We start from the raw sequence: 24073 nt of genomic DNA on the forward strand, positions 1-24073 counted from the left end.
TTCAAGAGTTCATGGTCTAGGGTGGCCGTTGGACACCAAGATAGATACTAACACAGCAAGCTAAGTATAACGATAGAGATATGTGCAGCCTACCAGGAGATTGTGGAGACCCTGGATGGCGCAGTTAAGTGCTCTGCTACTGGCCAAAAGGATGGTGGTTTGAACCCACCCAGAGGTGCCTTGGAAGACAGGCCTGGCAGTCTGCTTCGAAAAGGTCACAGCGTTGAGAACCCTGTGGAGCAAGCGGTTCTGCTCTGCACATCCAGGGTCATCATGACCAGAATTGATTCGACGGCAACTAACAACAACCATTAGGAGATCACAGTCATCCAGGGCATCCAGCTGATGGAAGGGAGGAGAGGATACCACTGAGGGGTGAAGAATTTTGCTATTGTTATCACATAGTGAGGGCTGAGATTGGTGGGAGAATGTGCCAGAGATGTAACAGTGTTGCTCTGCAGATTTGGACTTTTCAGCTTGATGGTCTGGTGTGGGTGGAGCTGTGGTGGTACAGTGGTTAAGCATTTGGCTGCTAACCAAAAGGTCTGCAGTTTAAATCTACCAGCGGCCCCTTGGAGACCCTGTGGGATAGTTCTACTCCATTCTGTAGGGTCACTATGAGTCAGAACTGACTTCAAAGGCAGTGGGTTTGGGTTTGGTTTTTTGATTTGCTCTGGTGGAAAGCTGGTGAAAGGGAATTGAGCTGTTCAGTGGCACGGTTATGATTGTGTTGTAGCAAGAGCCCCCTGGTGGCTAGGAGCAGTATGGTTTTCTGGGGGCAAGGACTGGAAACTGAGGGTACCTAGGGTGAGAGCTCTGAGGGCCTGGGCTATTCGCTTATACAATTTATTTAGTAAACCTTATTGAGCACCTACTATGTGGATGCCTTGTTTAGGCAATTGGAGTGTATATTCATATGGGTGAACAAAAGAAATAGTGGTAACATTTTTTTCCAGAGGGGTTGATTAATACCAAATAAATCACAGCATTTGCTGTTTGTATTTATGACAAACAGCTTTTTTTTTAAATTGTGTTAAGTATTATATGTAAAAAAAAAAATTTCCATTTTAAGGTGTTTTACATGTACAGTTCAGTGACACTGATCATGCTTATTATGTTGCTCAACCATCTATCCACTTCAGAATTTTCCCATCACCCTTTAACAAGAAGCTCAGTGTCCCCTCTGCAGTGAGTCTTCCACCCACCCTGTTAACCGCTGATAAACTTAGGTCTCTATACACTTGCCCGTTGTAGATATTTCGTATAAGTGAGGTCAGAATAATTCTCTCATGGCAAACTTTTGAGTACATCCTTGTGTTAGAGAGGAATAAATGGGTTTCAGGACATTTTATCATGGATTTTGGGATCAGAAGAGAATTGGTCTCTTCTGTGGCACAAATTAACTAGATTTTAATAAGTCAGCTCTTGAGTTTGTCAAAGACTGATTATTCTGGCCTGTAGATGACTCTGGGCAATAGACTCTTATTTTTCTGCTCATTATCACCTCTACCAGAGAATGGGTAGGAAAAAGGAGAGGAAATTTCAGTCTATCTTGCCCTTTGTTAGCAGGTTTGGTAAAGAAGGTGATGAAATTGATATTTCATTTTCAAGATCAGGTTTCAGATTGTCTGTGGGTTTGTTCTAGCACATAGTTCTTGCTTTCTCCCAAACATGGGCAACTTGATGTCTGTATGTACCTGGAAGGTGGGTGTGTGCCCATGCGCACTGAGGGAAATTTGGTGTGGGCAAATAGCCCAAGAAATTAATACATTTAATTATCTTACCAATTACATTGGTCACTTGCAGTACCAAAGATGTTACCCTGGCTTGATATAAGGACATGAAATTTATTATTTATCAGCTATCTTGTTACTTGAACTTTGTTGGTATAGTTTAGGAGGACAAAAACTCCCCAAGGCATTGCAGAGGTAATAGTACCTACCTCATAGGGTCATTGTGAGGATTAAATGACTTAATATAAGCAAAGCTCTTGGAACAGCTCTGGCACCTAGTAAATACTTTATAAATACCGGACATTATTATTGATCTACTTCTGAAAACCAATCGGAATTCACATGAAAGTAACATAAAACAGATGAAAATCATACACAAGATTAGATAATACAATATTTCACCAGCAACACATTTAATGGGCTGACTATATTTTTAAATGCTCAGGTTCAAGGAAAGTTAAAAATGCTATAGCCATAGTCGTATGTTTGAAAAATACCGAGTCTCTTCCAGTTCCTAGTGACCCTATAGGACAGAGTAGAACTGCCTCATAGGGTTTCCAAGGAGTGGCTGGTGGATTCGAACTGCTGACCTTTTGGTTAGCAGTCAAGCTCTTAGCTAGTTTGCCACCAGGGCTCCATTATTAACTGAAGACTAGACAAATTCAGTATTTAGGCTGTGACTTTTCTTCAACAGCCTCCCAAATAATTCTGAAGAACATAGGCAGAGTCATAAAACCTTAGAAATAAGTAAATGGCTCAGTCTGTTGAGCACTATGTCCACCGTTCCTATTTTAAGACAAATGAAACAATGTAAATCGTTCTGAATTTTCTCAGAGGGTCTATACTGCCTTAAAATAGAGATTTATAAACTCTTAAATAGCGATATATATCCTTCAGTCCAGCAGCTTTTCAGTCTGTGATTTTTAAGACCATCTTTTAGATTCAAAGATGCAGAAGTGGGAATTCCTACTTGGGGGAAATTCAATGAAGCATTCTTGAGATTCTTCCAGTGAAGATATTAAGTTCTATGAGACTGAGGGATGGAACCCAAAGTGACCTGTGTCTTGGCTGCAGTGACTTCTCATCAGAATGAGCCAGCTATACATATAGATGGTGATGATTTTATAATCACAAGTAAAATATTCCTAGTAGAAGAATGAAGCCTTGGGGGAAAGCAGTAAACATATGCATTGTTCAAAATGGGGAATGTGATGTGAGACTCTGGGTCTCTTTTCCTAGTGAGTAATGACTTCTTTGCCCCTGGCTATGAGTTGGCAAATAGGCTCTGTCATTTGGGATATCTTTTGGAAGAAAGAAAACGAAAGAACAGAGGTAAGAGGAAAGCAGTTAATAGTTAGCCAAAAAAAAAAAAGGGACTGTGAGCAGATGGGAAAAAGGGAGTGAAAGTCTCTAGTATGTGGGGCCTCCTAATTATTTCTACTTAAACTGCTCCCGGTTGCAGTTGAGTTCATTCCAACTCATGGTGACCCCATGTTTCTCAGAGTAGAACTGTTCTTCATAGGGTTTTCAGTGGCTGACTTTTCAGAAGGCAATCTCTAGGCCTTTTTTCCGAGGCACCGCTGTTGCCTGAGGGTGAGGGATGCTAACCTTTTGGTCAGCAGCTGAGTGTGTTAATTGTTTGCACACCCAGGGACTTCCATATGGGACCTCCAAGGCTTGTCAAATCATTTTGTGATTGTAGCATGACACCATGACACCTACAATGTATCTACAGATGTTCTGGGTGTCTTGAAACCATTTCCATCTAGAAATACTTTTTGATATCCACAAGTGGACAGATGTCACTTCTGACTGCCGTTGTTCTCTCTGGAACTCCTGTGATAAGGCTGGGTTGTATTACAAAGCCAATGTTTCTTTTGCTGATGTCTGTTCTAATTGAGACAGCTGAAGTTCTGTGCTAAATGTGAACACTTCACATTATACCAACATTGTAGATTTCCTAGGTATTTAGAACAAACATTGGCATTATAAATTTTCACTTTTAGATGCATATTTCTCTGCTTATTTATGGTAGACAACACCACTAACATGAATGGAATGTCCCAGAGGGAATTCTGCTTCCGTTCATTACTGCCGGGGATTTTTTTCCTCTACTGTTGGGGAAGCCCACAAGTCCACGTTTGTAAGCTCAACAGTCTTCGGGGATTTCCAAGTGCCTAGAACTGTGCCACACACTGGATACCTGCTTTTCTCTTCCCTGGATTCCCTGTCTCCTGAAAATAAAGTGGTTTTTGTTTAGAAGACATAAGGAGGAGGATTTCCATTTCTTATTTCGAGCCTGTGGGCCAACTTGGAGTCCCTGGGTGGTTCAGACTGTTAACATCCTTGGCTAAAGGTTGGAGGTTTGAGTCTGCCTGGAGTTGCTGTGGAAGAAAGGCCTGGCAATCTACTTCTGAAAAAGCAGCCACTGAAAACCCCTTGGAGCACAGTTCTACTCACACATACACAGGGTTGCCATGAGTCGGAGTCTACTCGTCAATCGTGAACTGGCTGTAGGCCAACTTCAAAGGCGTCTGCCCCGGCCCCTTGTTAAAAAATTACGGTACTGTCCATTTTATGTTTTTCATAACTTTAAATCATCTTTAAATCAACTTTTTAGGAAGTGTTAGCTGCTTAAGTTTTTAGTCAGATTGGAAGTAGTTGATTGCTTCCTTCTTCAAATCTGAAATGGAATAATTACTGGAGTTGAATATCAGTGTTTTATTTATTTTTTTATTCTAGGCACTATGAAACATGAATAATGGTATGGGGGGTACTGGAGTCAGCATGTGAAAAGAAAAAGGCAATGAGTTCAGTGTCTGCCCGGTGATCAGAGCCAATAAGCAGAGAGTAAGGCAAGCTAATGCCGGCTCGGGCATCAGCAATGAAGATCTTGTCTGCCTTGCTCTGGGTGTAGGACTCATGATAATTATAGGAGGTATGCCATATCAGCAGAATGCAGTTTAGGAATTAAGAATCAGCAAGCAGACACCTGCGTTTTCTGCATAGGAACATTTCCTATGTGAAATCAGCCAGTGGTGGTGAAATATGTGCTAGAAAGCATTTCACTCAGGTGTTAAGCGACAATTGGCTTATTCTTTTTAAGATTTTTCTGGTTGCAATTACCTAGTTAAAAAAAATAAATTGCGAAATGTGACTAAACTAGAATGTTAGAATAATAATAATATCCTAGATATACTACCAACTTCTTCCTAAAAATCAGTCTTTGTCCAGCTCACTCTTCTTTCACATTTGCTCTTTTGATGTCTCATTCTCCAGTGCTGTAATAATTGATATCACTAATGTATGTTAGTTTGTCTCTAAGCCTCTCTTAAATCTCTGGAATATGCATATTAATACACTATTTTTATCAGGGGAGGGAGGGAAATTACCAAATAGATAGAAGACATGTGTTAATATTGGTGAAGAAAAAGGCAGTATATAGTATGGGGGAAGCCAGCAAAACATGCCCAAGGCAAGAGAAGACACTGAAAGGAAGGCAAGAACAAAGGACAATGATGGTAACTACTATAGCATAGAGAATTCTGCAACAGCTGTATTAACAAACACTACATATGGGGTCGCTATGAGTCGCAGTCGACTCGACGGCACTGGGTTTGGTTTTGATTTGGGTTTAATTTATGAATGGATGCATAGGCAGGTAGGTATGCCAAGAGGTGTGGGAGGGTGTAAAGGAACATACCTACGTGCAGATACAGGATTGGTGGCGGACATTTCTACACACACAACTGTAGGTGGGAAACCCTGGTGGCATAGTGGTTAAGTGCTACGGCTGCTAACCCAGAGGTCGGCAGTTCAGATCTGCCAGGCGCTCCTTGGAAACTCTATGGGGCAGTTCTACTCTGTCCTATAGGGTCGTTATGAGTCGGAATCCACTCGATGGGAATAGGTTTGATTTTTTTGGGTAACTGTTGGAGCTGCTTATATATTAATATAGTCAACAGAGTACACAGGGGCCACAGTCAGGGCAACTTCATAGACATAACCAAACACCTTGTGGGATGAAGCTCCTAGGCTCAAAGGCAGAGGACCATAGACTCGGGGATCATCTATGTCAACTGGCACAACACAGCTTATAAAGACAAAGTTCTGCATCCTACTTTGGTGAGTAGTGTCTGGGGTCTTAAAAGCTTGCCAGTGGCCATCTAAGATACAACTATTGGTCTGTTACCGCCTGGAGCAAAGGAGACAACTAAAGACTTAAGTGAGCAATTAGTCCAAAGGACTAATGGGCTACATAACCACAGCCTCCACCACCTCTAGACCAGAAGAACTAGGTGGTGCCTGGCTACCACTACCAACCAATCTGACTGGTATCACAACAGAGGGCCCTGGACAGAGCGAGAGAAAAATTGCAGAACAAAAATCAAATTCACTAATAAGACCAGATTTCCTGGTCTGGCAGAGACTAGAGGAACCCTTGAGACTATGGCCCTAAGACACCCTTCTGACCTAGAGCTGAAGCCACTCCTGGAGACCATCTTTCAGCCAAAGCATAGACGGGCCCATAAAATAAATAATAACAATCGATTATATGAGATCAAAAGGGCAACATTTGCCCAAAAGCAAAGATGTGAGAAGGCAGGAAGGGGCAGCAGTTCAGGCCAAAGGAAACGGGGAACCTAGGATGGAAATGGTAGGCATGCTGGCACATTGTGGGGAATCAAACAAATGTCATGGAACACTTTATGTACAAACTAGCCAACGGAAGCTCTCTCTGTAAACTTTCATCTAAAAAATCTAGTGCATGATAAAAAATTGAAAAAACACAAAACACTGGCAATTTAAAAAAAGGGAGTTTTTCTAGCCTGTTTACATTTTTAAAGAAACAACCTTGCCAACTCTTTAAAAGCCACATTTTCTGGCTTTTAAGATTTGTATATTTTCAAACTTGTAAAAGACCTTTTAAAGTTGGTTGTATAATTTGATTTGAAAACTGAAAAAAGTCTGACAGTATACTTCCTAAGAGATATTTAGCTAATTTAGAGGTAACAATACTCCTCAAGAAATGTTATTTTTTTTTTTTACTGATGGTATCCTTATACCAGAGTAAGTGGCTGGTGGCATTAGTGGCTGATGGTATTTCCAGGAGACACTGGGCAGTGCAAATGGTTAACATGCTAAGCTGCTAACCAAAAAGGTTGGAGGTTGGAGTCCACCCAGAGATGCTTCAGAAGAAAGATCTGGCAAACTGCTTCTGGAAATCAGCCATTGAAGACCCTATGGAGCACAGTTCTACTCTGACACACATGGGGTTATCATGAGTTGGAGTTGACTGGTTGGCAACTGGTTGGTATGTAGTAGGTATTTGCCACAGGGCATTGGTTTGCACAGATCTCTGCAGAGAACACTGTTAATTATACTCATTCCCATCCCGGTAACCATCAAAGAATGTTTCTTTCTGTGTGTAAACCTTCTCTTGAGTTTTTGTAATAGTAGCCTCATACAATATTTGTTCTTTTGTGATTGACGTATTTTACTCAGCATAGTGTCCTCCAGATTCATCCATGTTGTGAGATGTTTCACGGATTCATCGTTATTCTTTAACATTGTGTAGGATTCCATTGTGTGTATGTACCACAGTTTGTTTATCCCTTTGTCTGTTGATGGGCACTTAGGTTGTGTCCATCTTTTTGCTATTGTGAATAATGCAGGGCACATGGGTATGCGTATGTCTATTTGTGTGAAGGCTCTTATTTCTCTAGGGTATATACATAGTAGTGGGATTGCTGGATCATATGGTATTTTTATTTCTAACTTTTTAAGAAAGTGCCATACAGTTTTCCACAGTGGTTGAACCATTTTATAGAAATTAGTTCTTACAACATAATATCATTTTATAAATATTTGTGATTCATCTTAGACAGTTTTCGTGTGTGACATCACAGGGTATGGTGACAGTGTACCTACACATTGGGGTTTGGGACTGCAGAGTTTTGGAATTGAGTGGTACTTTTGAACGAATCTAGTTCAACTTTTCATTCACGTGTACAGTTTTCCTGACAAGGCTGTTAAGGATAAGAGTCCTGTCTCATAAAAGCGTTTACTTTTTTTCCCACCACTGTAATTGATCTTGGGGTTTTCTTTATATCTAGCTAAAGTGTTCTTTCGTGTAGTTTCTACCTGTTGGCCCTAGTTGTCTCATGGGAGGGAAAAATACTCACTCAGACATATGCCGACCTGCCAATAGTTGCAGAATGTTTTCATGCCATTCCTATGTCTTTTTTTCTATAAGCTAAGTAGACCTAGCTCCATCAGCTATTCCTTATATGACATGTTTTGCAAACCTCTCACCACCCTGCTTGCTTCTGCCTGGACCAACTCCAGAGGGTGACTCTGATCTGTATGATTGGAAGTTTCATCTTTCATCTGAATGCCTGTCATGGCATTGATACAGTTGGAAAATCTCAATGGTTAGGCTTTCTTGAGGGGGGTAAAAAAAGGCTACTAGTATTTACATATAGGAAGAAAAAATAACTTAGTTTCCTTTGATAAGAAGTAATATAGTTTTCCATAATAAATATGTGTTGCTTTTATAGTCAGAAAATTTTATAGTATTTTAGTAAAAATAATGCTTCTCTTTACGATCGTTATATTGGGTAGAGTTTGGGTCTAGTGAATGGATCAAAAAATAATGCTCCAAATCTCCCTCTCTCACTCTCCCTGTCTTTATTTATTCCACCCAATCACCCACCCACTCATCTTTGTATGCCTGCTGTGTGTCAAGACTTGTGGCACCGGGTATACAGCGATGATCAAGAGAGTGGTTTCCTCTATGGAGAGAGCCATTAAGCAATGATTTAATTATTCTGGCAGTGGAGAGTATGCAGTAGAATCAAGTTCGATTCTCTGATGATGGCATTTCTCAACTATGTGATCCTCAGCAGGTCCTTCAGGCTGTTCTTGTTCTTGAAAATGGGAATGATACTTGGAATAGCTTCCTTATAGCATTGTTGTTAAAACTTAATCAAAATGATAGAACATAGTGGGTGTCGTTGTTGTTATTAGGTGCCGTCAAGTGGGTTTCCACTCATAACAGCCCTGTGTACAACAGAATGAAACACTGCCTAGTCCCTGCACCATCCTCACAATCCTTGTTATGCTTGAGCCCGTTGTTGCAGCCACTGTGTCAATCCATCTTATCGAGGGTCTTCCTCTTTTCCCCTGACCCTTTACTTTTGACGTCCTTCTCCAGGGACTGATCCCTTCTCATAATATGTCCAAAGTATGTGAAATGAAGTCTTGCCATCCTTGCTTCTAAGGAGCATTCTGGTTGTACTTCTTCCAAGACAGATTTGTTTGTTCTTTTGGCAGTCCATGTTATATTCAATATTCTTCACCAACACCATAATTCAAAGGCTTCAATTTTTCTTTGCTCTTTCTTATTTTTTGCCCAGCTTTCGTATGCATATGAGGTGATTGAAAACACCATGGCTTGGGTCAGGTGCACCTTAGTCCTTAAAGTGACTTTGCTTTTTAACACTTGAAAGAGGTCTTTTGCAGCTGATTTGCCCAATGCAGTGCATCTTTTAATTTCTTGACTGCTGCTTCCATGGGTGTTGATTCAAGTAGAATGAAATCCTTGACAACTTCAATCTTTTCTCCATTTATCATGATGTAGCATATTGGTCCAGTTGTGAGGATTTTTGTTTGCTTTATGTTGAGGCAGACTGTAGTCTTTGATCTTCGTCAGTAAGTGCTCCAGGTCCTCTTTACTTTCAGCAAACAATGTTGTCTCTTCTGTATATCACAGGTTATTTATGAGTCTTCCTCCAATCCTGATGTTTTGTTTTCTTCATATAGTCCAGCTTCTCAGATTATTTCCTTAACGTACAGGTTGAATAAGTATGGTGAAAGGATACAACCCTGATGCACACCTTTCCAGACTTTAAACCGTGCAGTATCCCCTTGTTCCGTTCGAACAACTGTCTTTTGATCTATGTACAGGTTCCTCATGAGCGCAATTAAGTGTTCTGGAATTCCTGTTCTTTGCAATGTTATCCATAATTTGTTATGATCCACACCGTCGAATACTTTTGCATAGTGAATAAAACACAGGTAAACATCCTTCTGGTATTCTCTGCTTTCAGCCAGGATCCATCTGACATCAGCAATGATATCCCTGGTTCATCCTCCTCTTCTGAATCTGGCTTGAATTTCAGGCAGTTCCCTGTCGATACACTGCTGCAGCCATTTTTGAATGATCTACAGCAAAATTTTACTTGCAAGTGATATTAATGATATTGCTTGATAATTTCTGCGTTTGGTTAGATTACCCTTCTTTGGAATAGGAATAAATATGGATCTCTCTTCCAGTCGGTTGGCCAGGTAGCTGTCTTCCAAATTTGTTAGCACAGACTAGGAGGTTTCTTTCTATAAATATCATGGTTATTGTTGTTACTGGCAAATAATACTTTTGGGAGAAAGAGTAGCTGATCTTCCATGCTAATTTTCTTCCTTTTTTGCACATTTTTTTCCCCTTTATCCAGTTCTTTTACCTTTTTATTATGAAAATTTTCAAACAGTACAGAAGGGTTAAAAGAATATTACAGTGAACACCCATATATTACCAGGTAGATCCTACCATTTACATTTTACTTGCTTTATCTTGTATCTATCCGCCTATCCATCCCTCTGTTATTAGCCAGTGTTTATGTGCTCATATTTACAGAGAAAGATGCATGGTAGTTACTTTCTCTGGGAAATGGAGCACTTCCCACCATGGTTTTGTTCATCTTCCCAGCATTAATAATGGTGGTTATGATGATGACACAGTATCTACCATGAAGTACTATACCATCAACTCATTTAATCTTCAAAACAACCATAGAAGGTAAGTCCTGCAATTAATATCCATTTGCAGAAGAGGAAAATGAGGCACAGAGAAGTTAAAATGCTCTCTCCAAGATTACAAAACTAGTGAGTGGCAAAGTCCAAAATCTGGTCATCACTCTGGTAAGGTTTTTTTTTTTTTTTAAATCTGTGGAATTAATGGCTGCTGTTTAAGAATATGAAAAATAACCTCAGCAGCCACTTGTGATTATGGTTGGCTTGAGTGCCTTTTCAATGAAGGCCACTGTACCATGTGTGGGGCTTATTCGGATGATTAAATCATGGCCTCTGCCCTCAAGTAGCTACCAGTCTAATGGATAAAGCCAGTGTAAGTTGTTGGAAGGATTAAAAAAAAAAAAAAAAAATTCATTGATATAGTTAGGAAAGTTGTATTATATACCTAATTTTCTTTAAAAATAAACCTTTACACATAAACCCAACCCACCAAACCAAACCCAATGCCGTTGAGTCGATTTCGACTCATAGCGACCCTACAGTACGGAATAGAACTGCCCCATAGAGTTTCCAAGGAGCGCCTGGTGGATTTGAACTGCCAACCTTTTGGTTAACAGCTGTAGCACTTAACCACTACACCACCAGGGTTTCCTTACACATAAACAGTTGCCTTTTTTGGTTGTTTGTGATAAGATAAAATATTCCAGTGAATATTTGGAAGTGTATTACTGTTTACAGATTTATATTTCCTTTTGCCTTAGCAAAGGAAAATAATTTGGGGGAGAAATACGTTAAGGATTGTTTACTTTAACCATAGAATATATTCTGATTAAGGGTAGCTTTAAGACTCTTTATGGAAGGGTGTATCTAATTACATTTCCCAAGGCATCTTATCACTTAAAAAAATTACCCTTCGGTCTTTCTTCCCCCTCCTTATCTCTTTCAGTTTATCAGCACATCAGAAAAAGTGCAAATTAAAACCTTCACAGGGACAATGTGCTCTTGCGGATGGCTCACATCAGTGTGAGCGTGAGGACACATTTCTGCTTTGCTGCCACCCAAGCCCGTTGCCTTAAGAGTATGCATTATTGGGCCCCATTGCCTTAAGCGTATGCATTGTTGGGGTGGGGGTAAGACGGGGAGATGGTGGGGGTGGGGAAGGAACTCACCAGGGAGAATGTAGAGGATTTAGAAACAAGTGACCATTCTGACTATCATTGGTCAACATTGGTTTAATAACAGAGTGAAGAACTTTTACCCATCAAGAACAAAGATATCCGCTGTGATAAATGTTTAACATCCCTGAAAATTTAGAACATTCTTACTCCCGGCTTATTGGAGCTGGGTAGAGCTTTTCAATAAATAATAATAATTTTGAAAACCCCAAGTTAAACTTTTTTTATTTGATGCTTGTTGTGGTCATTCCTGGGTCAATATGTCTGTGAATAAAATAAGATTCACCAAAGAACCGTCCCCTGGTGGCAAATGAGACAGTGGGAGGGAGTTTGCAGTTTTGCTTTCATCTATCTTTCCTGTTAAAAAATCCTAAAAATACATTTGTGTATTTATTTTGGAAAGCTATTTAACAACCATTCAAATATTGTAATTTACTTTTTGAATCGACGATCTGCCAGAGCGTACCAGTACCAGGTGCTACGGAGTCAGTTCTGACTCATGGCGACTCCATGTGTCACAGAATAGAACTGTGCTCTAGAGGATTTTCATGACTGTGACCTCTTGGAAGCAGATTGCTGGGTGTTTCTTCAAGGTGCCTCTGGGTGGGTTCGAACTGCCAACTAACCCGTGGCCAAGCGTTTAGCCATTTGTGCCACCCAGGGGCTGCCTAGGTAACCCTTATTAGCATTACTCTATAACGTTGCTACCGTAGATGATAATTTTACGTAGAGGATGGAGGAAATGTGAAAACTGCATTTGTCCTCCTGTTGACACAAGGCAGCTAGGTGGTGAGGCCAGTGGTCCATGCTGTTGTGTGTTGTGGTGTTTTCCCGGATGGCTTTTGTGACTGTGGGGGCCTTGTGGCTTCCATATGTCACAAATTCTAAATATAATTTCTATGCTTCTCCCTCCTTCCAGAGTCTTCCTTGCACTATGCTTAGTTCTTGACTAAGTGATAACACTCAAAAAAAAAAAAAAAAAAAAAACACAAAAAAAAATTGTGGGTTTTTTTTTTTTTTTGAGTGATAACACTCAAGCTTTTCCTTATTTCAGATTCGCCCCCTCCAGGACATGTGGGCTCCCTGTGTAAAAGCTGAGCAGATTTATTTTGACAGTATTGCCTGGAGGGCTTGCCTCATTTCTTTCCAGGAAAATTTAATTTTTTTCTGCTTTGCAAAAGACCGTCTATGTCGTAATTTTAAAAGCCGTAATTCTACAGAACACACACACACAACTTGGCAGTAGAATTTAACACTGTTTTCAAAAGCCCTTACTTGGTCTTTGATGACCAGTCATTCATGACCTTGTTTCCTAAAACCGTGGAACTAAAACCATTCTGGGGAAATAAGTAAATATCATATTTAAATCTTAATGTGGTTTCACTAACTCATGGCAATTTAGTTTGTATTTCATTTTAGCAGTCTTCCCCATCGGGAAGTTCGTCCTTAACCTAAAATCATAGACTGATCAAACCACAAAGGCCATTCGTTATAATCTTGTTTACTGTCTGTGCAGAGAGACCAATGGGCTCCGAGAGGCTGAGTGGCTTTCCCAACACTGAATAGATGAACTGAGATTAGAACTCCTGTCTTCTGATTGCCAGTTTAGTGTTTCTCCACCGCATGGGCCCATTGGGTTGAAGCAATTTTATTCCCAGCTGAAAGTAATTTTCACGTAGGCACCTAGCTGAGGAGAGAGGCTGGTGAGAGGCTTCACTCAGTAGGTGGTCATTGAGCAAACACTTTTGGGGAGGTGAGAGACCAAGATGAAGATCAAGACACAGCCATGCTCTCCAGGAACAGACTAGTCCAGAAGAAGGTTTGCAGGCATGTCTACAGTTAGGTGCTGTTAAGAACTGAGGTTTCTTAAAGTTTCTTTAGAGCCAGTCGTGGTTCAGTGGTAGAATTCTTACCTTCCATGCTGGAGACGCGGATTTAATTCCCGGCCAGTGCACCTCATGTGCAGCCACCACCTGTCTGTCAGCAGAAGCTTGTGTGTTGCTATTATGCTGAACAGGTTCCAGCTGAGCTTCCAGACAAAGACAGATGAGGAAGAAAGGCCAGGCAATCTATATGTGAAAATCAGCCAGTGAAAACCTTATGAATCACGGTGATTGGATCTGCAGCCAATCATGGGGAGGGCGCACACCTGGCAGCATTTCATTGTGTTGTGCACAGGGCTACCGTGAATTGTTCCGACTTGAACAACTACAACAACAAAGTTCCTTCTAGCCCAGTGTTTCTAGCTGCTACTACTTCTTTTTTTTTTTTTTTAAATGGTTTTATATTGCCACAAAAACAGGTACTCCTTGGTTAAACCGTCACAAAAAGTGAAATGCTAGTGTGTGGTGTCTGCCAAGGAGACTTGAAGGCAGATGGGCTCATCTCTCCCTGAGTTCCATATCAAGAGAGTGTTTTTAGACAGCAGTCAGAATAGGAATCTTGATGGTTTTTGGTAAATAGATCTGAGGGTGGGGGAACCGCAGGCAACAGGATGGGCAAGCACCTTGAGCGTGTGCTGGGGCTGGTAATGAGTCTAAAGGGGCAGAGAGTCAGCAATGAAAGTTACAGCTGTACTCCAACCAAAACCAAACACATTGCTGTCGAGTCGATCCTGACCCATAGTGACTGTATAGGACAGAGTAGAACCGCCTCATAGGGTTTCCAAGGAATGCCTGGTGGATTCAAACTGCTGACCTTTTGGTTAACAGCCGAACTCTTAACTACTACGCCACCAGGGCTCCAGCTCCAATCAAAGGATTGCCTTTACATGAACCGTGTCACTGGTTATCACAGTGCCACGTGGAGAGGACAGTTTGTGACACATGGGGTTTTTTTAGTCATGTAAACAACACAGTGTACAAGGGCTACTTAGAGAAGTACCTCTTCTTTGGGTAAAAGATGGCTTGTTGTCTAGAGATCGCTAGCACATTTTATTTTCCGGGTCAATCTAATGCAGTCTTAGGCTTTCCGTCACTTGGCTACAGTTTTCCTGGAAAATCCATGCAATGTGAAATCTTAATTTTAGGCCTTAAAATCAGTCAGGTAAACACATACCAAAAAACCCAACCAAACCCCTTGCTGTTTAAGTGAAATTTAAATGTATGTCCTTGTATTCAGATAGCTGTGTGTGTACATGTGCAGCGTGCACACAGTTTTTCATGGGTTATCATTCAGTATTGATGCTGTCATGTAATGCCAAATTTGGATGACTTAAAAATATCGAAGGGGCAAAAGACTATATTTTCTAAGCAACCAGGAAAGAGGCCATGTCTTTTAATGCTAGGTTACTGCAGAAAAGGAAGCAGAGAAATGATTGGGTAAAGAAGTGTTTACAACTGAATGAACAAGGTGATCATCATATTTTTCTGATATGGATGGAGCTTTGTACCTCCTGTTGTGACACCCAGGGGTCCTCATGCCCAGGACCTTTTCCTCCAAGAGCTCTCAATAGGGATGATTCATTTGTGTTCAGAATCCATAGCCGTGCTATGCCTCTTTGATGACCAGTGGCAAAAGTGCCCCTTCTATCATGAAAACTGGAGAGTTGAGCAAGCAGTCTGTGTGTATATTAAAACAGCACGTCTTCCTGTGCTTCAAAGGTCTCCCCACTTAAGTGCGTCAGTTGTGTCTTTGTTTGAGCTAATTCTTTTCTTAATCAGGAGTGCTTAAGATGATAGACCCGTCCATCTTTTAATTACCATCCTGTCATTGAGTGGAAAGAGGTTTGCATTTGAAAGCTTGATGTTAGTGATGCTTGCTTATGCGATAGTCAAATGCAGAGGACACAGGCTATGAGACGAGAAGAAGATTTAGATCAGGCAACTGCTGCTTTGATGCTAGAAACTGTGCCAAGTGAAGTGTGATGTAGACAGGGCCTTGAAGGTGCATATAAATTATTGCTCGACATGAGAAGATCGTATGAGTAGATAAGGTAACTAAGGATGCTGTCGTTAGCTGCTGTCGAGGTGGCTCCCTGACTCATGGTGACCCCATGTACAATAGAACAAAATGCTGCCTGGTTCTGTGCCATCCCCCTTATCAGTTGCAATCAGACTGCTGTGATTCATAGTGTTTTCATTGGCTAACTTTTGGAAGTAGATTGCCTTTCTTCTTAGTCTGTTTTGATCTGGAATCTTCACTGAAGCCTGTTCAGCATCATAGCAATGCAGAAGCCTCCACTGACATACAGATGGTGGCCGCTCATGAGGTGGCTGGGCATTGAACCCACGTCTCCCATGCAGAAGGTGAGAGAATTCCACCACTGAATCGGTGACACAAGTCCTAATAGCTGGTATGGGATGTGGCTGAGAAGCGTCAGCAGTGAGAGGCTGCAGGGAACGTGGGTTGCTACATGGAACATGGGTTGACGCATGGACCGTGGGTTTGGGAACTGATGGAAGTAGGTTCAAATTCTAACTCCTATTGGCATCATCAAGGACCTCACCCAGCAGCTGCAAAAAAGATCTGGCAATCTGCGTCTCTAAAGATTACAGTCAAGAAAACTGAAGGGGGCAGTTCTGCTCTGTCACATGGGGTCACTTTGTGTCGGAATCAGCTCAGTGGCACCCTGCAACAACAACAGTGTTATCAGGGCAAGGTTAATGAAACCTCCCTGGCCTTGGATTCCTGTCCACAGAACGAGGATAATGGTTCTTTCGCACAGGGTTAAATGAGGTATGATAAGTGCCTCCCCGTCCCTGGCTTAGAGCAGATTTTATTAACATTCTTCCCTTCTATTCTTCCCTCCTTAGAGGCAGTTCAGTAAAGGAAGAAATACTGGGAATCAGGGTGATGAGAGAAGGCATCCTGAGGGATACCTTTTGATATTGATCTGAGTGGTCCTGAGGGCAAGGCTGGTGTCTGTGGCTGGGAAAAGGCTTGGGCTTCCCTTGTTGTGCAGGTCTAATACAAACAGCAGGGCTGTACAGCTGCAGACTAAGAATCCTGGGCTTCCCATTTTCTGGTTCTATGAGGACCTGTAAACTTGCCAGGAAGGGACATACCCAAGCAACAGAGGAGACCCTTTGCAGTTACAGTACCTCTGGCCCAGAAGGCTGTTCTAAAAACCCTAGTGCCATCGAGCCGATTCCAACTCATAGCGACCCTACAGGATAGCGTAGAACTGCCCCCTAGAGTTTCCAAGGAGGGCCTGGTGGATTAGAACTGCCAACCCTTTGGTTAGCAGCCGTAGCACTTAGCTGCTACACCATCAGGGTTTCCAGAAGGCTGTTAGGAGACCTAAATTGCCTACTTCTTTTGGGTCTAATGTGTCTGTGTTTGGGGGAGTCTCTGGGTAATGCAAACAGTTAACACACTCAGCTGTTAACTGAAAGTTTGGAGGTTTGAGCCCACGCAGAGGCATCTTGGAAGGAAAGCCTGGTCATCTACTTCTGAAAAATCAGCCATTGAAAACCCTGTGAATACAGCTCTACTCTGACACACATGGGGTCACCATGAACTGAAGCTGACTTGATGGCATCTGATGTTTGTTTAGAGGGCTGGGCCTGATGAAGTTTCTGGAAATGGTTGCAAGTTGGCAAGTTTTGTGAAAATGTCAGAGGCATTGACGCCAGGTATCAAACTAGCCCTTGAGCATTTAGAAAATATCCAAACCAAACCAAACCCAGTGCCGTCGAGTCGATTCTGACTCATAGCGACCCTACAGGACAGAGTAGAACTGCCCCATAGTTTCGAAGGAGCACCTGGCGGATTTGAACTGCCAACCCTTTGGTTAGCAGCCATAGCACTTAACCACTACGCCACCAGAGTTTCCTTAGAAAATATAGCAGGCTGATTTTTAATGAGAGAGATGAAAGTTCTATTTAACTTAATAAATTTGAACATGCTGCAGATGAATATGGAGGAACGATTTGGTTGGAACCTGTTATTCTCTGGGCCCTTCATGTAATCTTTAGAGAATTCTTAAACCAAATTCAACCAGGAGGGAATTTTATTTCCAATTTCAGTTGATTCGTTGGTACATTAAAGGAATTACAGAATTGCTTAGCCTGGCCTTTCTCTGAGCTATTGCTATTATTATCATTAGACAACTGGTATTTATTGAGTCGTTATTGTTGACTAGGTTCTGTGCTAAAAAGCTTTTACACGTATCATTTTATTTAATCTTCACAACACCTGTATGAGACAGATACTGTTATCATATCCATTTACAGCTGAGGATGGTGAGTCATAGGGAGATAAGGTAATTTGCCCAAGATCACACAGCTAGTAACAGGTGGAGATAGGACAGGTGTGTCTGTCCTGAGAAGCACTGTACCAGTCAGCCTGCAGTTATGGCTCTAGAAATAGTCTGATGTGCAGAATCCATGTGGCAGATTTGTTCAGCTTTCGTTTCTGTCCTTAGCCTCTATTCCTCTCTGTCTTTACCTTAAAACCCCCATGTAAGTCATGCTAATTTAGCACAATCCAATTAATGCACTCAGCTGCTCACCAAAAGGTTGGATGTTGGAGCCTACCTAGATGTGCCTTGGAAGAAGGGCCTGTCAATCTGCTTCCAAAAAATCAGCCATTGAAATCTCTTTGTAGCACAGTTTTTCGCTGACACACATGGGGTTGCCATGAGTCAGAGCTGACTCGCGGTCACCTGGTTTTAACTGCTGATGAACCCCCTGTGCATTTTCAGGGAAAAGAAAAGTCACGTAAGGTGAAGTCCATACCCAGGGCCTGGTTCTCGTGGTGTCCATTCTGATTTCTTTAGGTTCTCTGCTTTAGGCTAATCTCTGCACATCTTCTAGAGTACTTTTTCTTCCTATCTCTGGAAAAATTAGAATCAGCCTTTCTGCCATGACTAATTTTCCAGGGAATCAGGATACCTTAAGCCTCATGATAGATTTTTGACTCACTCTGTTTGTTCTAAAATGCTTTACACAGGGTAGTTTTTCTGTGCTTTGCTTAATGGTGATAGCCAAGAAGTTTTCAGCATTAAGACTGGGAATTTCTTGACTCATACCTTGAAGCTTCTTTTGAAACTTATAGCTTGGGGAATTGAAAAAAAAAAAAAAAAATCACTTACAAAGGAAATACGTACTTCTCTAACGTTAGTTGACTTTGACTCAACTCTGACTCACGGTGACCCTGTGTACAACAGAATGATGCGTTGTGTTGTCCTGCACCATTTTTCATGGGTGTTGATGTGCTCAAGTTCATTGTTTCGGCCACTGTGTATTTTAGTGCCTTCCAACCGAGGGAGCGCATCTCTTAGCACTGTATTGGAAAATATTCTGTCATGATCTGTAGGCTTTCATTGGCTAAATTTTGGAAGTAGATCACCAGGCCTTTCTTCTTAGTCTGTCCTAGTCTACAAGCTTTGCTGAGACCTGTCCATCATGGGTATTTGAAATACTGCTGGTTTTTGAAGTACTGTTTGCATAGCTTCCAGCATCATAGGAGTCCCTGGGTAGCACAGATGGTTAAACATTGGACTACTGCCCTAAAAGTTGGTGGTTTGAACCCACCCAGAGGCACCTTATAAATAAAGACTAGTGATCTGCTACCAAAAGCTCATAGCCTTGAAAATCCTATGGGGGCAGTTCTACTCTGTACACATGGGATCATACAGAGTCAACATGAGTAGGAATTGACCTGATGGCAACTAATAACAACAGCTTCCAGTGTCAGAGCAACACGTAAGCCGCCATAGTATGACAAACTGACAGAGGACGATGGACTTCAATGATTGGGCATCAAAATGGTAAGCTGCATGATGTAACACAACTCGGCAGTTCTTGGGCAGGTAACCTATAGCAGAGTGGAGCCTGCCTTACTCTAGCATTCCAACAAGGCATGACCACCAGCATCTTCGTTGTCATCATGAAACATATATAAAGCCCCTGCCTACATATAGCACTTTGAGTCATCTCTAAGGCCAGGGGAATAAGTTGGAATATTTCTGTCCTCTAAGGGAAAACTTCCTGAGCGAATTAGAACACATCAGTTCAGAGTTGCCCAGACATCGTTTTCAGCGACTAGGCTAACTGAATCACTGTAACAAGCCCTTCTAAATATTAGAAGGCAGAATATATTTATTACGATTATTAAACAACAACATACTCATCTTGGTTTCAATTTATAATGTAGTTTTATGTATCCCCCACATCTTGTATAGTACTTCTGGCCCTGTGTATAATGTATTCAGTACATTTATGCTTTTTTCATAGTAGCTAACATATGCTTACAATTTTAAATTATTATTATCTTTTGGTTTAAGAAGGTTTTTTTTATATGACTTTATTTTTTCTATACAGTGTTTTTTATTGTGCTTTTCTTTTTAGATGAAGGTTTACAGAGCAGACTAGTTTCTCATTAAACAATACACATACTGTTTTCTGACATTGGTTGCCAACCCCACGACGTATCAACACTCTCCCTTTTTTGAACACGGGTTCCCCATTACCAGCTTTCCTGTCCCCTCCTTCCTTCTCGTCCTTGCCCCTGAGCGGGTGTGCCTGTTTAAACTTGTTTTGTTTTATCGGCCCGTCTAATCTGAGTCGGAATCAACTTGATGGCACATAACAACAAAAGCAATGACAATTTTTGGACTGAAGGGTCAACCTCAGGGGTGACTTAAGTACTGAGTTAAAAGGATGTCCCAGGGCCATACTCTCAGAGAATTTTGAATTATTTTAATGGTTTTATTTGTTATATTTTTACTTTTATGATATTGTTGCATCTCAAGTCTATTAAATGATGTTTAAGGATGCAATCAGCAACCTTAATGTTTTCCTTTTAGGAGAAGATTATATATATAACACTGATGAACCTCTAATACTCTAGTTTTTAGGAACATACTACAGTAAAATGTAAGGATAGTCAACTCCTCTTATCTTCATGGTTGCATAGGAAACATAGCACCCTATATCACTAGCTCGTAATAGAGGAACTCAGAAAATTGGCTAACTTGCTTGTAAACTGAACAGAATAGTGTCCTTTTGCAAGTATCTCAGTACTGCTGGAACTCCAGTTTCCTCATGCCAAAGAAGGAATTTAACTGACTGACCTCCAAGTTCAGCTTTAAAGCCATTGAATTGCCCTGTTAATCTCTTGGTTCATGTAACTTAGTGATGTAACTAGGGTTAGCTGGAGTGTTTCAAAAGCAACATGAATGAAAGCTCATTCTGCAGTCGTCAGGTGTGGAGATTACGTTTAAAGGTTGCCCTGTTCGATGAATCTGGTAGGGATTTTCTGATGAGTAAGTGAACCCTGTTATACTGATGGGCACTTTACTAATTGCTCCCCAACCTAACCACGACTGTACTGTTTTTACACTTCCAGCTGTGAGCCCAGGGCCTCTCAGGGGCATTGCTGGGACAAGTAAAGGCCTGAGACACAGGGGCCCAAAGGGTAGATACTACCACCATCTCTATTTATTCATCTAGCCGTTCTGAAACTTGCCTTTCAGCTCATTTGAATTTGGCAAATAAGGATTTGCTTATAGTTTTGTTGTTGTTTTCAGTTGATTTCCTTTAAAATCTTCTTAATTCTTCCACCTCTTTTCTAAGTAAACCACAGATAAATTCACATTGAAATGGATTGCCATTTATCTCTCTTCTGCCTTCATTTCCTCAACTGAAGAATGGTGATGCTAGTAACAGCCCTTTCATTCACTGTGATCTTGGGAAGAAAAATGAGATAACCAATGCCATAAAGTGCTTTGAACTTGGAGCAGGAGGGTAGTTTCATTATAATAAGAATCTTCTATCTTTATTTTTATGTGACATTTAAAACGTTAACATTGAATACGCATCAGGGGGAGGAAATCTAATTTCGAACGTGATTGATAGAATGATGGCCTATAAGGTATTTGAGGTGCATGGAGAATCAAAGAAAATGTGTCTAAAAACTGTTAAGACCGAGTCAGCTACTGTGTCTTTTCAAAGAATATATATGGAATAAGATAATTCGATGGTAGCTCTAGGGCATAATAAAAATAAAGCACGTACATTCTCAGATTTTACAAATTTGTTTTGTACTTACCCTTATTTTAAGATTGAATTTCAAGAAAGTGTAGCATCTGATTTATGAATGTTTTACTCTGCAGTGATTTTTTTTTTTTCACCCTAGAGCTGAGTGGTCCATTATGATAGCTACTAGCCACAAGTAGCTATTTTAAAGTTAATTAAAATAATTTCAGTAAAAACAATTAGCTCCTCAGTTGTACTAGTTACATTTCAAGTGGTCAGTAGCCCCCTGTGGTGAGTGACTACAGTGCAGCCATAGAGCATTTCCAGTATCCCAGAAAGTTCTGAGACAGCACTATGCTTGAGAAACAGAGAAAGGTAAAAAAACACCCCTATTCTCAAAGGAACCCTCGTGGCGCAATAATTACAGTGCCCAGCTGCGAACCGAAAGGTCGGCAGTTTGAATCCTCCCAGCTGCTCCTTGGAAACCCTATGGGTCAGTTCTACTTTGTCCTCTAGGGTCGCTAGTAGTCAGAATCAACTCCAGAGCAGTAGGATCCTTCTCAAAGTTTTCAGAATTTAAATAGAATCTCAGGTTTTACATCATTTTGTTTTGTAAATGTACTTTTGAAATTATGAAAGAAAGTACAAGGATGGTGACGGGGCAGGAGAGTACATGTTGCTCATTTAGAAGGTCCCTTATTTCCCTCTTGAGAATAGCCAAGCCATTAATTTGATAACCTTCAGAATAACACATGGAAAATTCTGGAACCAGTTCTTGGCCAAGTTGCCCTTCTTCCATAAAGGTTTTCTTACTTTAATAGGTGACACATTACCTAAACCAGTCCAAAACAGCAGCAACAACAACAACAACAACAAAAAACCAAGCCCATTGCCATCGAGTCGATTCCAACTCAAACCAGTCCGGTAGTCCTTTAATCATGTACTATCTCAAGTAGCTATGTAATTATTTCATGGGTGTAAACCAAACTGTGTTTTAACAAAACAACTAAGCTGCTCATATATTCCAAATGCATTCCATCAGCAAACCCATACATGGGTCTGTCATCAAAGTATATGCAGAATCTGACCACTTCTCAACACTTCCACTGACCACTGTGGTCCTAATCATCATTATGCCTCTCTGGAATTATTATAGCGGGGTTCCCTGCTTCTACTCTGGCCATGTCACCCCTTTTTCAGTCTGTTCTCAACACAGCAGTCAAAGTGATCTTTTGAAACATCAGATCATGTCACACCTGTGCTCAAAATCCTCCGATGACTTCTCGTCTCATTCCACGTAAATGTTAAGGTGTGTACAATGGCCTGTAAGGCCTCACATGTCTCATCCCTGTTACAGCTCCCTCCGGTTCTTACAAGCCACAATGGGCTCTTCTTTATTCTTCAATTACTGCAAGCAGGTTCTTGCCTCAGGGCCTTTGCATTTGCTGTTCCCTCTGCTGGGGTTAATTCCTTCACTCCTTTTTTTTTTTTCCCCCAACATTACTTCATAATGAGGTCAGACTGAACTATTTCAAAATGCAGCCCACTGGCCATCCCTCTCCCAACTCCGCCAAGGTATGCCCAATTTCCTTCCCCTAGTGTATTTTTCTCCACAGTCCTGATCGCCGTCTGGCATACCGTATGTTTTATTTATATTTGTGTATTGTCTTTCTCCCTCGAGTAGAATATAAGCTGGTGGAAGGCAGGTTTTATCTCTTTTTATCTCTAGTGTCTGGCATAAAGTAGGCACTCAATGATTGTTGAATGAATAAATGAATAAAATAATCACATATACATGACAATTGTGATACATGCCACCTTAAAAAAAAGGGTAACAAAAAGTATATTTAAATGGGAATTATATATATGTGTGTGTGTATTTTTTTTGAGGGGGGGAACCTCTAATCTAACTGAGGAGTCCCAGTGTGGTGCAAATGGCTAACTCATTTGGCAACTAACCAAAAGTTTGGTGGTTCGAGAACCCACCCACTGCCGTCGAGTCGATTCCGACTCATAACGACACTCTAGGACAGAGTAGAACTGCCCCATAAAGTTTCCAAGGAGTGCCTGGTGGATTCGAACTGCCGACCTTTTGGTTAGCAGCCGGAGCACTTAACCACTATTCCACCACCTCAAAAAAAAAGCCTGGCAATCTACTTCTGCAAAGTCAGCCATTGAAAACCTTATGGAGCACAGTTCTACTCTGACATACATGGGGCTGCCATGAGTTGGAGTATGCTCAACTACAACTGCAACGGTTTGGGTTAATCTAAATGAAATTCACTTTAGTAAGAGATACTCCACTCCTCTCTGGTTTCAGGCGCTTTGCTTCCTTCCTTAGCCTACAAGGAGCCTCCATTCGCCCTCTTCCTCCAACTCTTGAGGGGCCACATAGAGTGGGAGAAGGGAGTTTCAACCAGGGCCCCTGGGGGTT

The 24073-nt window shown here is 41.2% G+C and overlaps 2 protein-coding genes across 8 annotated transcripts in view; one reads left to right on the top strand and one right to left on the bottom strand.

The window, feature by feature from the left end:
- The window catches only part of LOC126076526 (cytidine monophosphate-N-acetylneuraminic acid hydroxylase), a 509905-nt gene that overhangs the window by 401342 nt on the left and 84490 nt on the right, over positions 1 to 24073 (bottom strand). The window lies entirely within an intron of this gene.
- Positions 1 to 24073, top strand: part of CARMIL1 (capping protein regulator and myosin 1 linker 1) — a 398843-nt gene that overhangs the window by 112206 nt on the left and 262564 nt on the right. The window lies entirely within an intron of this gene.

Source organism: Elephas maximus, chromosome 1 (assembly GCF_024166365.1).
Source record: "Elephas maximus indicus isolate mEleMax1 chromosome 1, mEleMax1 primary haplotype, whole genome shotgun sequence".
NCBI classification, from domain to species: Eukaryota; Metazoa; Chordata; class Mammalia; order Proboscidea; family Elephantidae; genus Elephas; species Elephas maximus.